At 41.3% G+C, this 15917-nt stretch overlaps 1 pseudogene; it reads left to right on the top strand.

Annotated features, from left to right (window-relative positions):
• Positions 1-8436, top strand: LOC119894228 (annotated as a pseudogene).
• Positions 8437-15917: the final 7481 nt, after the last annotated feature.

Raw genomic sequence — 15917 nt, 5'->3', positions numbered from 1 at the left:
CCCACATGCACTTTCACTCACTCACATGCAGAGGTTAGTGGGAGTGTTCAAAGGCTGGACAGACAGTCATATTCAAACTGAGTTCAGGGACTGTTTCATTTGGCGCTGCTCTCTGATCGACCATGAAGCTGTATGTGATCGTTCCACTGTGTGCTCTGTTCACCATCATCCAACAGGTATGAAAGCCCCGAGAATACAGTGATTATTATTACTTTTGTAAAATTACTTTCACCTCCTTAAATTTTATGACAAATGTCCATTTCAAATGTAGAAATATTTAAATGTGGTATTTTGTATTATTTTTACATTCCATGTTTGATATTCTTGATTTCAGGCATCTTCACAAAATAAGTGTACGTGTGAGCTGACTAATTCAGAGAAGGCATTCCCTCATAACAAACTCAGCACAGTGGAGGGCAATGCATCAAAATGCAACAGCAACATCACCCCACAGAAGGTAACTAGTTAATGTTATTTTCTAAACCAGACTGTAAAGAACACAAACTCAACAGCTGTAAAACAGACTCCTGTATGTGTGAACACAGAGTCTACCTGCTCTCTCTGCAGACTCTGGAGCTGGAGAGTCTGCTGCTGGGTTTGGAGCGACGTCTGCCCCAGCTGCAGGAAGATGTGTCGATGCTGGAGAGGGAGGATGACGGAGACCTCTACGCAGTTCTCAGCCTGTATGTGATAGAGAATGAACTGATGGAGATCAAGCAGCTCACTGACAGGCTCAACAGCACCACCAAGGCACACCAGGGTCTGACTGCTGACACCACTGAACAGGTAGACTCACAAAGCACCAACTGTTCAACACTGACACCATTCAAGAAGGCAGCGCCTGTGTGAAATTCTGCTCAAAATGTAGTCTGATATATGGTATCTATAGAAAGAAATATACTTGAAAATATCTTCTACTGCAAAATTGGTGCAGTTCCCTTGTCGGCTATAATCCATATTTTTATATTAACAATGGATAGACTGCAATGTGAATGGCGATGACTGTAGTGACAAACCAATATGCATGATCACCCGCTCAGATCTATCAAGGTATTTAGCGTCTGTCAGCTCATTGTTTTACTTTTAAAGCCCCCAACATGTTGTAATGTTTTGGTTCAGTCTTACTGAAAACAACCAAGGCAGATGTTTTTCTTATTAGCAAAATAGCTCTAATAAACCCACTGTGAGCAACCTACAGTGCAAAAGTTAGCAACTAGCTGGTAAAGATTTCTTCTTACTATCTACTTACTAAATAGGAATCTGTTTGCTAACATAATGTCCCCATATCAACTTTATAAGGTGATTTTATGTCAATGTTGTGTTTTACAGTTTGTGGCACAGCCCCCAAGTGGCCAAAAGCAATTAAAGAATGTTTAAAGGTACTGCATGAATAGTTGTTCATTAACTTTCATCATTCATCATGACTTAACATAAGGCATGCTGATCAGAAATTGTGTCCGACTTTCGCATTTTACTGTAAAATCTCGCGGGAGCAAGGCGGCTGCAGTTGCTGGGTCCAGCAGCCACAGTCTCCGCTTGCATTTGACGGCGAGATCAGTCATAGTTCTAAGCTCACAGTAAGCTCACGCAGGTGGAATGTGTCCGACTTTACAGCGGCATTTTTATACCCCGCCCCTGCAGTCACTGCAGCTCACATTTGACGACCAAGTCTGCCAAAGTCATCATCTCGAACGCAGCTACTGAAAATTTTGCCCGTGCTGTCATCTGGTGCCATACATAACGACACTGTCATGCAGTCATGCAGCAATGTTTTTCCCACAAACACTTTAGAATTACACATAGTAACTTCAATGTATTTTTATATTTGGGAGCTGTATTATCAGTGTAAGCAACATATTGATTGTTGTGGGTTTGGTGCTGAGGTTTTAAAATCATAGGTGTCTGAATAATTATTTTTGCTTCATCATTGTATGAGCCGATCCATTTTGACAATCTGGTTTTACCTGATGACAGGTAATGATGCATTCAAGCACTTGAAGTGGGGAAAAAAGTGAGAGTACTCCCTTTATTACACATGTGTATCGGCTCAGCAACACTTTATTTGGATAGCCTGGCTACAGATAGTTAATAGGGTATTTGTAACATTTCAGTTGAGATTCAACTATTCGACAGTTTCACAAGTAAAATTGTTTCCTGATATCACACCAATGTGGTCAAGGATTGGTTAGGTTTAGGCACAAAAAAAAAACATCTTGAAAGAACAAGCATAAAGTGCCTCCTGTGTAATGCAGTTTATTTAGGGCCATAGGAATTGCACAGAGAACTTAATATGGAGAGGACAGAAAAGAGTACTGGCAGTCTGTGATAAGTGCTGGTGTTGAAGAAGATTTCATGGCACACCAAAGAGTAAAACGTGTAAGTGCTGGTACTGCGTACCACTGAGTACTGGCCAACTTACAGCACTGATTCAAGTGCTATCATATTTGTTAATATACATTTCCTATATTATATAGTGTATGTAAAACATCAGCTTAAGCTCACACACTGGATGTCTGTTCCTGCTGTTGTCTCTAAGCTGAAGAACCTGAGAGCAGAGATGCAGAAGCTGGAGACATACGACACCATGCAGGTGGTGAAAGGACATCGAGACAACGAGCGTCTGAACAGCGAACTAGAAATGTGCAAAAATGGACCTCTCCCCACCACCCAACCCACTCAACCTCTACATGGTATGTCCCCAAAACCCCACCTGATGTTTTACTTCTCTGCCACTTCCACTGATCATTCTGGTTATTTAGCAAAAGTTTTTTCAGGATAGTTCACTTAAGGTTCGTTCAGACTACACGATTTTCAGCGTCAGCCGATGGCAGTGCTGTTCACACTACACCACTTGCCGTCTTGTGACGGGAGTCTTGAAGCCGTTGTGGTGTTCACATTATGTGACTGATTGGTGACATGGGGGTCGCACACTGCATGAACTGACAGCGACTCTGTCACCCCGACGCTGGTCTCCAAATCATGTCAATCATTTTGTCAAGAAAACACACGTGAAATGTGAAACGGAAAATGACATGAACCTACACATGAAACAGCTGTTGTTTGTTATTATATAAAGATAGAAATTATAAAGACAAAGAATCTTGGTGAAAGAATGGATTAGCACACACAGGTAGCAGGGATTATCTGAGCAACAGAGAGACCTGGAGGTGAGTAAAAAGTGTTTTGCGGTGAAAAAGTAGCTGCCTGCTCTCATTGGCTGGATGTGGATGCAGACGTCAGAGATGTGTGTGACGGGTAGCTGATCACAGCCTGACAGTTGCCGAGCTCGCCGTACGGAAAATCGGGCTAAAAATTGTGTAGTGTGAACTAGGCTTTGGGATAAATTTTGCAAAATCACATTGTCAATCAATAGAAACAGTTTGGGCTTCCTTCTCTCCTTTGTAATCATAATGAGTTGCTTGATATTTTACCTGAGCAAAATCAGATCAAATCAGATGTGACCAGACCCTAACCTCCAGCAAATTTACACCCAACATCCGAGACCATTCTGGTTCTGCACCAGAAAGTGACACTTCAAATGAAGTCACTCACAGCTGTGAAGGGCCCTCCTCAGTAAGAGCTAATGTAGCCTGTAAATGCACTGTGGGAAGCTCTCAGCACTAATCACCACAATTAGGAAGTAACGATCAACCAGTGGATGTCTCGCTCAACTGCTGCTTCATTTCATGTTTTTCTCCCCCCAAGGTAAATGTCCCCACGGTCAGTTTCGGAACATTACTGGCCCGAGGGTGTACACAGCAGGAGAGTACCCTGGCTCCCACAAGTATGGAGCCTGGGGTCGGGATCCCAAACCAGCGGTGGGAAAGGAGAGCTGGTATTGGCTGGTAATGATGACTACCAACAACAGATACGCCAACTACGTCCGTCTCTACTCTAGCCTGAGCTCTCTCATTGTTGGGGTGAGCGCCCCAGGTAAAGAACTCTTGTGTTCTACTTCGAGTGTTGATGTTAGAAATCAGCTCAGTGAGCATGCACATGCAACACATACTAATGAACATGCAGAAATATAAGATTTGAAAGGGGGCAGATTTTCTATTTCTATTTCTATTCAAATGTGCACGAAGCTTGGAGGAAAAGCTGTTCTAATAAATTAAACTAATTGGCTCACTGCAACATGACAAGTGTTACTGATTGTTTACGGGGGGGAAAGGATGTTAACTGTTGGGTGCTTTAACCACACGCTGTCTTCCTGGAGCCACAGTCTCTGCTGAGCAAACTACTCACTCCCATCATCCATAAAGCGATTGCTTGTCCATATTGGCCATAATGACACAGCTCGTCGGGAATCTGAGCAGACAAAAAAGGATTTTATTGAACTTTTTAACCTTTTAAAAAGTTGTGGTAAATCAGTTTTTATCAGTGGTCCCTTACCAACTCTGCCCCATGACTCAAAGCTTCAGCAGACTCCTTAGCGTCAACACCTGGCTCTAGTCCACCTGCCATGCTCACAACTTTGGTTTTATTGAAAATTTTAATTTGTTTTGGAACCATTTCTCTTTTTATAGGACCAATGGCGTGTACCCCAACTGACTGGGTAACTCGTTTTTAGCAGCCAACCTACAACATGCTGTACAGTCTGCCTCATGTGTGTGACTATTTACACCACACATCGTTTCCCTGAAGTCTTCTTCTCCGCCCACCGCAGCTGCCCCTAGTTCAATTACCCTCACCAGCTCCCCCCTTGCGGCGTCACATGTCACTAACCCTTCCTTCACATAAATGCCCTGTTCACCTATTTTCATACCACTTCTCAGCGCTAAACTGCATCCCCTCAATGTGGTCAAAAAGCATCTCCTCACCATGTCATCACAAAAACTCACAGGTAAATCTCTTCAACCTCCGTCCTCTCCCCCAGTCCTCCCAACAAATCCCAAAACAACATCACCTGAAAATGGCCCTGCTCAATACTCGATCAGTAAGCAACAACACAGACACAACACTTTGCCTTACAGAAACCTGGCACAAACCCCTGGATTACTTCTCACTAACTGTTACTAACTGAACACTTACTTTTCTGTCTTTTAAAAATCTCACCTTCAAACTCTCTGGTCCCACTCCCCTTGTCACATCCATCATCTACTCCCCCCCCCTAGCCAAACCCCACCTTTCTGTCCGACTTCTCTCATTTCCTAACCCAGCTCAACTCCCCCACCCATTCCCATAGTCACATCCTCGACCTGGTCTGCTCTACTGGTCTCACATTACATCATATTTCCGGCATTAACCTCCACATCTCAGACCATCTTGCAATCATAATGGACATTAATATCCCCATTCCCACCCCAAAAGTCACTATCTACAGCAACTTCACTACTTTCCCTGTCCCCTCAACCCCACCACCTGCCCCCATCCCTCCACACTCTCAGTCACTGTCTTGTTTCTCACCTCTGTCCCCTTTAGAACAATTCACCACAAAAATGAACTCCACCTGCAGCTTAGACCCTATCCCATCATCCCTAAACAAGACCTGCCTTCCATCCATCACCCCACTCATCATCAAAATCATTAATTCCTCCCTCACATCTGGATCAGTCCCCACAACACTCAAAGTTGCAGCTGTCACCCCATCCTCAAGAAACCTGATCTCAACCCCGACATCATTTCCAATTTCTAACCCATCGCCAATCTCCCCTTCCTATCAAAAATCCTGGAACGTGTTATTGCTGCTCAAATTCAAACCCACCTCACCACTAACAGCCCTCCTCAAAATAACGAATGACCTCCTCCTCTCTGCCGACTCCGGTCACCTCACCATCCTAATCATGCTCGACCTCACTGCAGCCTTCGACACCATCAACCACTCCACTTTTGAACACCATCAGCCATGTCACCCAGGACTGCCTTCTTTCACCTCAAAAACATTGCCTGTCTCCGCCCCATCACTCACCTTACCTGCTGCCGAAACCCTGATCCACGCCTTCATTACATCCAGAATTGATTACTGCAATAGCATCCTCCATGGTTTACCTGCCAAATCCCTAAATAAACTTCAATATATCAAAAACTCTGCTGCCCGCCTCCTCACCCACACACGCACCCGTGACCACATCACCCCTGTCCTCCAGAATCTTCACTGGCTCCCTGTTCCGCAGGGAGTACAAACGCATTCAGTACAAAATCTTCCTCCTCACACATAAAGCCCTCCATAACAAGGCCCCTTCCTACATCACAGACCTGCTCCACCACCACAATCCCTCCCGAAACCTCTGCTCCTCTGAAACTAACCTCCTCTCACCACAAATCAGGACCAAGCACCGTACCTGGGGCGACAGAGCTTTCACCATTGCAGCCCCCTCCCTCTGGAACTCCTTACCCATACACATCTGAGATTGCAGCGACATGGACTCTTTCAAATCATTTATCAAAACGCACCTTTTTAGACTGGCTTTTAACATCAAATATTATGTTCGTATATTTTATATTATGCTATTTATGTTTTTAATCAGTTTTAAACATACATAACTTCTGCTTTTACCTGTAAAGTGTCTTTGGGTGTCCTGAAAAGCACTATAGAAATAAAATGTATTATTATTATTATTATTTAAAGTTCAGTAAATACACTGCACCTGGACATTGAATGGTCTTTAACCCAGAAACATATGCTGTAGGAAGGTAAACTAGTTGAGTAGACTACTATTGATTGTTTTCTTTAATATTAACGAATGATGGAAAACTTGCTTATGTTGATGTTTGCGCCTCCTTCTCATGCTTCTTCTTGTTCGTCTTCCAGGTAATGTCCAGATCCACTCCTCTAACCCAGCCACCAACACTATCCAGGGTCCGAATGTTGTGCTGTATGGAGAGGCCTTGTACTACAACTGTTACAACCTAGATGCTGTTTGTCGATTCAACCTCAACACCAAAACTATCACCACTTTACAACTACCCAAAGGCACCAGGTTCGCTGATCAAATCAGTCTTTAAGATTATTATTTGAATGATGTTGCTGATGTCAGAAATAATGCCTCGTTTTTTACAGAAAATACAAAAAGGTTATCTTGCACATTTGTGTATTCTATAGTTTTGTAAGAACAACAAAACAAGAATATAAAAATTATAATGTATGAATCAACCTTTGTAAAAGGTTACATAAATGTAAAATTATGAATGTGCCAAATCACAGCACAATGAGTCCATGAAACTAAGATGCTGATACATTGTTTTCCAAGTTCTCATTTCTAAAAAGGAAACATCACTTCTGTCGTCTGTTTTGTTTTCAGGTTTAACTCAAAGGGTAACTTCTGCCACCTTGAGGAATGCTACCCGTTCACCGACCTGGACCTGGCAACAGATGAGTCAGGTGTTTGGGTGATCTATACCACAAACCAGGACTTTGGCAACCTGGTGCTGTCCAAGGTGGAGGAGGTGAACCAATGACTCTTGGCCAGACCTGGCACACCTCGGTCTACAAGCAGGGGGTGACCAACACCTTCATGGCCTGTGGCGTGCTCTACGCAACACGGTATGTCAACAAAACCATGGAGGAGATCTTCTATGCATTTGACACCACGACGGGGGTAGAAAGGTTCAACGTTGGAGTTTTCATCAACAAGATGTCTCCCAACATTTATTCCCTGAACTACAGCCCTGTGGACCAGATGCTACATGCCTACTGTGACTCCTTCATGGTCTCCTATAAGGTCTTGTTTTGGTAGGGACATGTCTCTACCAATATTCAGCGACTACTGAGTTGTCTTTAGCAATAACTGTGATTAAAAACATGTAAATATAACCACTGTTGTCCGTCAGTGTCTGGTCAATGTATTAGGAACACGCAGGGTTAACAGATCTCATTACCTACTACGAGTCCACTGCGTTTTGGTTCACAGGTATTTTGTCTTTAGCAATTGGTCTTTTTTTGTGTTAAAATATTCAATATGAATGATGAGCTCATACAACTGAATCTTTTGTGCCCCCTCACACACGCCGGTAACTGACACACTCATTGCAGTATCTATGACTTTTTTGCTAGAGTTTTCATATCCTCGACTTTCAGCTACTTTATTTGTAAAAAGTATCTAGCAACAATCATGTGAGTTATTCCGATCATCAGGGAGAGTGATGAAATATACACATATCTATTAGATCAGCGACTCTTCTGGCAGCAGCACAGTATCTCTCCCTCGCCTCTCGCACCGTGCACACGCAAGCAGAATTGAGAGTGAGTTATGCTATGGTTATGGCGAAATTGTTTGTCTCTTGATCTGAAACTTTGTTGCAACACAGGAAGAGAACAAGGTAGGGTGGTAGAAAACATATTACTTTTTTGTGGTGGAGCTTACAGCTTATTTAGAGATGTATTATACTCCATTACATAAATGAGAGGTAACTTCCCAACATCTTGAGAAAAAAAAAAAACTGAGCTCTTCACTGCAAGAGTCAGGTACTTCCAAAAATAAATAAATATAAAAATCATTTGTCTGTGGGTTTCTTTTGTTTTGTTTTTTACATAGAAACACCTATTGTGTCTTGAAAAGGCAATTGATATACACATTTTCACCAGGGGCAGAAGCAGCTGTAAACATCGGGGCTTAGCCCAAATCAGATAAAAGAACACCTAAAAATCTGTACGTTATTTTGGTACAACATGGTAGTTGCCCAGGGAAAAAGTCATCACAACAAATGTTGAGGATGACTAATTTTCATTCCTGCCACCTAAAATGAGGATATGGGTTTGGTTTGATGTTACTATTTTTGAGTTTCGTTAACATGTGGAAAGGTAGGGATGCTCTGATAGCAAATCAAGGGTCCCCAACAGTGCCAAGTAAATGTGATCTTCATTAATATGAATATTAGACCCAGAACATTTATTCAGCAAACACAGTGACATCTGGTGGCATGTAAAACTTATAGCAGCCTTTCAAGACTGGGGTCAAAGCGCCACTACACCTCACTGATATTGCTAGTTTTATGTGTATTTAACATTACATTGGCATTTACCAATTTAGCTGATGCATTTTTTTGATTAGCTCCCAGCCTGTGAGTGGCAGATTCTCCTCCCACACTACAGTGGGCTGTCGCACAAGTTAACAGAGTTATCAGTAAACCAGTTTTCTGGACTGCACCTGCATCAAGCGTGAAAATATAAAGACACAAAACAACATTGCTAATTTGACAATCACACAGGGATAAGAATCATAGTTACATAGCTAACATGGTTTCACCTACTTGAGAACTTTCTACAGGAACCTTCCTTTTCCATGTACATTTAGTCATTTGGAAGTCACTTTATCCCCCCCAAAATTAAAAGAAAGCATGAAGAGCAATGACACGAGTGGGAATCAAACCCATCTTTCCCACACCAAAGGCAAGAGTTCTATCCACTGTTCTATAGATCCCACTGTCCCAATCCTTGAACATACTCACCTCATGCATTTGTACACACTTAACCTTGCGCCTACACACATACTTAACCTTGTGCGTGTGTATGTATGTGCAGGCGAAGTATTCAATTTTTGCCTAGGCGGCTTCTTATTATTACACCTGTTTACTTGTGTTCAAAAGTGCTGCATTTGGCAGCAATCGGTAGGTCCCTCATTTGTTGTAGAGGAAGTGAGACAAGGTGAGCTCACAAAGTGACTACTAAAATTGACTACAAGAAGATACTTGAGATGTGGTCAACCTCATGGTGAAGACAGTTCAACTTTGGAGAAAATGTTTAGCCCCTTTCTCAGTAAGCTAGCGTGACATGTTTAGTATTAAGCAACTTGCTATTTATGGTTGTATTTTTCACTTGATGATGACTAGATGGTTAAACTATGTTAGGCAGTAATAGGCTGCAGTTCAATTTTTGGCCCATTCAAAGAGGTAAATCAGCTATTAAAAGGTATATCAGCTGTGCATTCTGGTCATATTACTTTATTTATAGAAACAAGATTAGATTTTTTAAAAATCCTTTAAAAATGTGGGTATTCCATAATCAAGGTCAATATGGTATATTATAAGGCTATATGAATCCTGTATATGTAACTTGCTAATAGTGTTAGTTAGTTTAATCTAATGCCGCATGTTGCTTGGATGATGATTGGAGGCAGTCAACCTCGATAATTTGGAGCATATATTTTTAAACAACATAAATGAATCAGCAGCTGACTACAGACCAGTCTATGCTACAGACTGACAGCTTTCTTGTTTCTAGTTGTTTTTTTTTTTACATTTGGCTAACTGCCAAGCTAACGTTAGCTGCACTTGTACACGACATACAGTATGACAGACTGAGCTCAGAGATGTTTACCTTACAGACAGGTGTATTGATAAAGTATTGTCTTTTTACTCGCAAAGGTTTTATTGCACGTACTTACAGTAACAAGCCTAGCTGTTGGCAACTCGCGTGCTGTGTGTGTGTGTGTGTGTGTGTGTGTAGAAGCCGACAGAGAGCAGACAGTGGTGATGTGTGGATCGATCCTAAAGTATCGATATTTCTGATACCAACGTTTCCTGCTCTAGGATCGATGCTCATATAAAAGGATCGATATCTAAACTCAGTAATTTGGGGTGAGTGAGTGTTTTATCATAAGTATCTAACTGTTACCAGGATGGTCTAATTGTACGCTACTCGGTTGATAGGAACTACTTCTCCTTCCGCCTGTCAAAGTCATGCTTTAGCTAAGGATCTGTGACGGAGCTTCTTTGAAGTGAACCGCTGCAGCCCTTTACATTTCCCGCGATTGAATACTGACTCTGGCTGACTGTAAAAGCTGTCACGTCTGGCTGTATTTTAGCTGTGAAGGTAATAATGAGGCTGCATTTCTGAGCAGGAGATTTTCATTATAATTAAAGAATATGACAGTAGTTTGATTTCTTGTCATCATGCAGCTATTATTTTGAATTGGTAAAGCCACAACCCACCCCTTATTTCTCTCATAAATACAGAAACAGGAGAGGGAGGTCACATTAAACTAGAAATAAAATATGTTAAAAGTATTGGTATCGGTATCGGCAATACCAGCCTGGGTATTACTTGGTATTGGATGGGATAGGAATTAAGTAGTACCGCACATCACTAGAAGACAGAGCCTGTAGCCTGATTATAAACAGTCCTGGGCCTGTTTGATACCGCGTTTTGGTGCCATCATTAGAAACATTAGTTTTCCTATCCATCACGTTTTAAGTTAAATCAGATTTGACGTTTGAGACTTAACGTTAAAGCCCCGCTAGTCTTGATAGCAGTATCGATAAGATCAGACCTTATTGATTTTCGGGTTTTGAGAAATGTTGGAACCGGGTCCTTTTAGAACCAGTTCTCGATCCTCATCCCTATTAGTAACCATTACTTGCTGAACTTTAGCTACGTTAGATAATGTGAATGCCAATAATGTTGCCTATCTCTAGTAGCCTATTTCAAAACAATATCAGTCCCCATATAATGTTGTTGTCAGTGAAAACTAAATGTCATAGTGTCCCTGTTGATGCTGTTATATATCTTTCCATTCATTGACCAGATGCATATTGAAGATATTTTAGGAGAGAGAGAGAAGCAGGACACAGGCAGGGCAGCTGATTCTGAGGTCAGCAGAGGGCTACAGGTCAGTAAGTCTGTGGCCTACAGTTTTAAGGAAATGTGGGCTGTTTTGTTTTCTTCTAACAACAGACAATTGTTGGCAGGTCTAGGCAACAAGGCAAAGCCTAAACTAAATTATTTCATGATGTTAATTATATTTGCTATATTCTGACCAACTTAACTTTCTGCATTTATTGGCTGTAATAAATTAAATAGATATATAGATGTTGCCTAAATGGGTAGGCCATACATGTGCATATACCCACAGATATACACACAGGAAAATAAAATAAAAGCAATCATACATACATGTATCCATACATATAGTTATCATTATTCCAAATCTTTTATTCCTTCCATGATCAGGTTATTAAATTCAGACAGTAGCCACTTTAAATAAGATCCTTATCAACAGCTAATGTATGCATGTTTGTAAGAAAACCAAACTACAGAGCAAAATCACACTCTGATTGAACCAACCTACAGTACAGTAACATTAATTAGTGTAACTAAATAGAATTCTTTGGACCTGCAACTAATATAAGAGAGAGAGGAATTAGATATGGTATTACTTTATCACACACTTACATCAGCAGCTGGGTAGCATTTTACTCACAGCCTACAGAAGAACTCAGTCTGGCCTAAGTGAATTCCCCCCATGCAGCGTTGATGTGTCTAAAAGCTAAAGCTCGTGCCTGCTGCACTGCTGTGACACAGCGAGGTAAACAAAGCATTTTAGGATATCTGATGCTCAGGTGTGTCTTTGTGCTCACATACCGTCACTAAAAAAGCCGCTTTTGTTCACTTGATGCTTTTTAAAGGCATCATGTAGTCTTTGTTGCAGCACTGAATTACAGTTACACTTATAACATCTTTGCTAAGCTAGCGAACTACAGTAATGTTAACGTTAATCAACCAGAGTTAGCAACTCTTTGAATCCAGGTCAATGAGAGAAGCTAGCTGTGGTACCAGAACCAAATCTGATTCAAAAATGCACTAGACACAATTATTGTTTCCCACATCTGCATGTGTGCTGACTCAGCAGGGACGATATTACATGAGAAAGTTGATCTACAGGAGAAACATATCTGAAAGCAACACAGAATGACTGAGAGCTGCACTGACTTAAGTTCTGTTGAGTTTTAGATTTTGAATTGTCATCTGCCACCTGAATTTTGTGTTTCCCTTTGCAGAAATAAAAACATTTCCACCAAGAATTGATGCAGGAAAGACAAGAAAAATTCACCAGAATGCAGGATTAAGTGTTTAATGCTCAAAATTTCAGATTTCAGGATTCATGACAGAGACTCTATTGTCACAAAATACAACACAATGCAGTTTAGAGCAAAACACTAAACTTGGCAGCTTTAAAATAGCATAAAAGCAATAAGTAATGACAATTTCTATAAAACAGTGTTAAAAAACATCACATCTTGTTCTCTTGACATAAATATAGGCTACATATATTTAAAAAATCCTGGAGAAGGACCCACCCATATATATTGCTTCTGAGGCCCATGTAACATTACAGTAATGTTTGTTCAACAGAGGAGAAATGGAAGAGTATGTCTGTCGCTTTTTTTCTATTAACATCTTGGCTTCTTCACTGCTTGTTGACATAAGTGTAGTTCTACAGCAACAAAAGCAAAGCGAGTGCAAAGATTTTGCAAGTGCAAGCTACGCGTTCCCTGAGGGCTAAGCCCCCCCCCAGTCTTTCAATCCTAGTGATGTCCCTGATTACTTCACTGATAGAACTGATATTCCAAGATAAAAAAATTAAGTTTTAATAAACTTAGTTTTGCTTTGACTTTGGCTAGGCTAAACACATCTTGGACCACATCTCTGCACAGATGAACCTGATATTGATGATAACTAAAGAATGCGTAGTTCTTAAAATGCTGGAATGTTTCTTTGTATCACATCCCGGCTCATATGTGACAGTAAGGGGGAGACCAAGCAGGTTGAAGTGCCAAAAAAGAATGTTTTATTAAATAAACTATAAACAACATAACTATTTATAACAGAGGTAACGTGATTATCAATGGCATCAGTGGTGTATGGAATGCATGGATGAGTGAAAATGTATGAACAAAGGTTGACGGCAACTCAGGAAACAAACCCAAACCAGGAGACGTGGAGCCTAGGAGAGAGAGACAGACAATGAGACAGGGTGATATATGCTGGTTATATAATTAGAATATCACCAAAAAGTTGATTTAATTTTGATGATTATAACTGACAACTAATAAAACCCCAAAATCACTATCTCAGAAAATTGTGAAAAGGTTCAATATTGAAGACACCTGGTGCCACACTCTAAACAGCTAATTAACTCAAAACACCTGCAAAGGCCTTTAAATGGTCTCTCAGTCTAGTTCTGTAGGCTACACAATCATGGGGAAGACTGCTGACTTGACAGCTGTCCAAAAGACGACCATTGACACCTTTTCACAAGGAGGGCAAGACACAAAAGTCATTGCTAAAGAGGCTGGCTGTTCACAGAGCTCTGTGTCCAAGCACATTAATAGAGAGGCGAAGGGAAGGAAAAGTGTACAAGCAATAGGGATAACTGCACCCTGGAGAGGATTGTGAAACAAAACCCATTCAAAAATGTGGGGGAGATTCAAAGAGTGGACTGCAGCTGGAGTCAGTGCTTCAAGAACCACCACGCACAGACATATGCAAGACATGGGTTTCTCTTGAACAAGACACAGCGTCAGAAGCGTCTCGCCTGGGCTAAAGACAAAAAGGACTGGACTGCTGCTGAGTGGTCCACAGTTCTGTTCTCTGATGAAAGTAAATTTAGCATTTCCTTTGGAAATCAAGGTCCCAGAGTCTGGAGGAAGAGAGGAGAGGCACAGAATCCACGTTGCTTGAAGTCCAGTGTAACGTTTCCACAGTCAGTGATGGTTTGGGGTGCCATGTCATCTGCTGGTGTTGGTCCACTGTGTTTTCTGAGGTCCAAGGTCAATGCAGCCGTCTACCAGGAAATTTCAGAGTACTTCATGCTTCCTGCTGCTGACCAACTTTATGGAGATGCAGATTTCATTTTCCAACAGGAATTGGCCCCTGCACACAGTGCCAAAGCTACCAGGACCTGGTTTAAGGACCATGGTATCCCTGTTCTTAATTGGCCAGCAAACTCGCCTGGAGTATTGTGAAGAGGAAGATGCGATACGCCAGACCCAACAATGCAGAAGAGCTGAAGGCCACTATCAGAGCAACCTGGGCTCTCATAACACCTGAGCAGTGCCACAGACCGACTCCATGCCACGCTGCATTGCATCTAATTCAGACAAAAGGAGCCCCAACTAAGTATTGAGTTTGAGCATGCTGTACATGCTCATACTTTTCATGTTCATACTTTTCAGTTGGCCAACATTTCTAAAAATCCTTTTTTTGTATTGATCTTAATATTCTAATTTTCGGAGATACTGAATTTGGGATTTTCATTAGTTGTCAGTTATAACATAATATCCAAGTTTCAGTTTTTGAATGGAATTACTGAAATAAATAAACTTTTTGATGATATTCTAATTATATGACCAGCACCTGTATGTAGCCTAGGCTGAGGCCTACACAGGTGTCAGCCCATTACTGAATGAGCCCTACCAAACTGCCAGCTCCTGCAGGAAGCAATCAATGAAGCTACAGCAGGCAGAAAGGGAGGGGTTGTAACACTTTGAAACACTAAAAACAGCAGTGCTGCCAACTAAATTGAACAAGAATAACACCGTGGAGTCTAAATACACACAGCAACACATTGGCCTACTTCTTCATGATTGCCAGATTAAATCTCCATGTTTTGGTACATATGAGTGTACAGTTGTGTTGGTGGTGGTGTTGTTATGCTTTAAAGTAATATGATGATTTCATCACCAATCAATAAGATACATAGTTATACAAGACAGACAGACGCCACTTCTGGTCATATGTTTGCTGTATCTCAGCCTTGCAGAGCACTCTGGTGGTAAAAAGGCACATTGCCACATTTTTGTACTGAGTCAGGTAATATACTATGTTGAAGTATGATCTATGAATGTAATGTAGCCTGTGAGCCTTATGTCTATACTATACAAAAACTTATCTGTACTCTAAGTTGAATTTGAATGTACGACTCTAAGCGGCAACCTTGGGTCAGGAGGCAGACACGCTGACGAGGAGGTTAAAACCTATGCACACTAGTGTCGGTTGCCAGTGCGTCTCTTAGGGTTTTTTTGTTTTGACACAAACTATTTTTTCCAGTGGCAAGATTGGAAATTTCACATCAGTGAAGGCCAATCACTGTAGGCCATATTTTGCAACCATTTCAAACCTATTTCAAAGAATATTTACGTATGTATATTTATAGACATACTGTATATGGTAAATATGTGTACTTTCATAAAAACATGTT

The sequence above is a fragment of the Micropterus salmoides genome, unplaced genomic scaffold (genome assembly GCF_014851395.1).
Source record: "Micropterus salmoides isolate LMB-PRFRI ecotype aquatic unplaced genomic scaffold, ASM1485139v1 Ms_hic_scaffold_8, whole genome shotgun sequence".
NCBI lineage: Eukaryota > Metazoa > Chordata > Actinopteri > Centrarchiformes > Centrarchidae > Micropterus > Micropterus salmoides.
The sequence above is the reverse complement of the archived record's forward strand: the minus strand, read 5'-3'. Positions and strand labels throughout refer to the sequence as shown.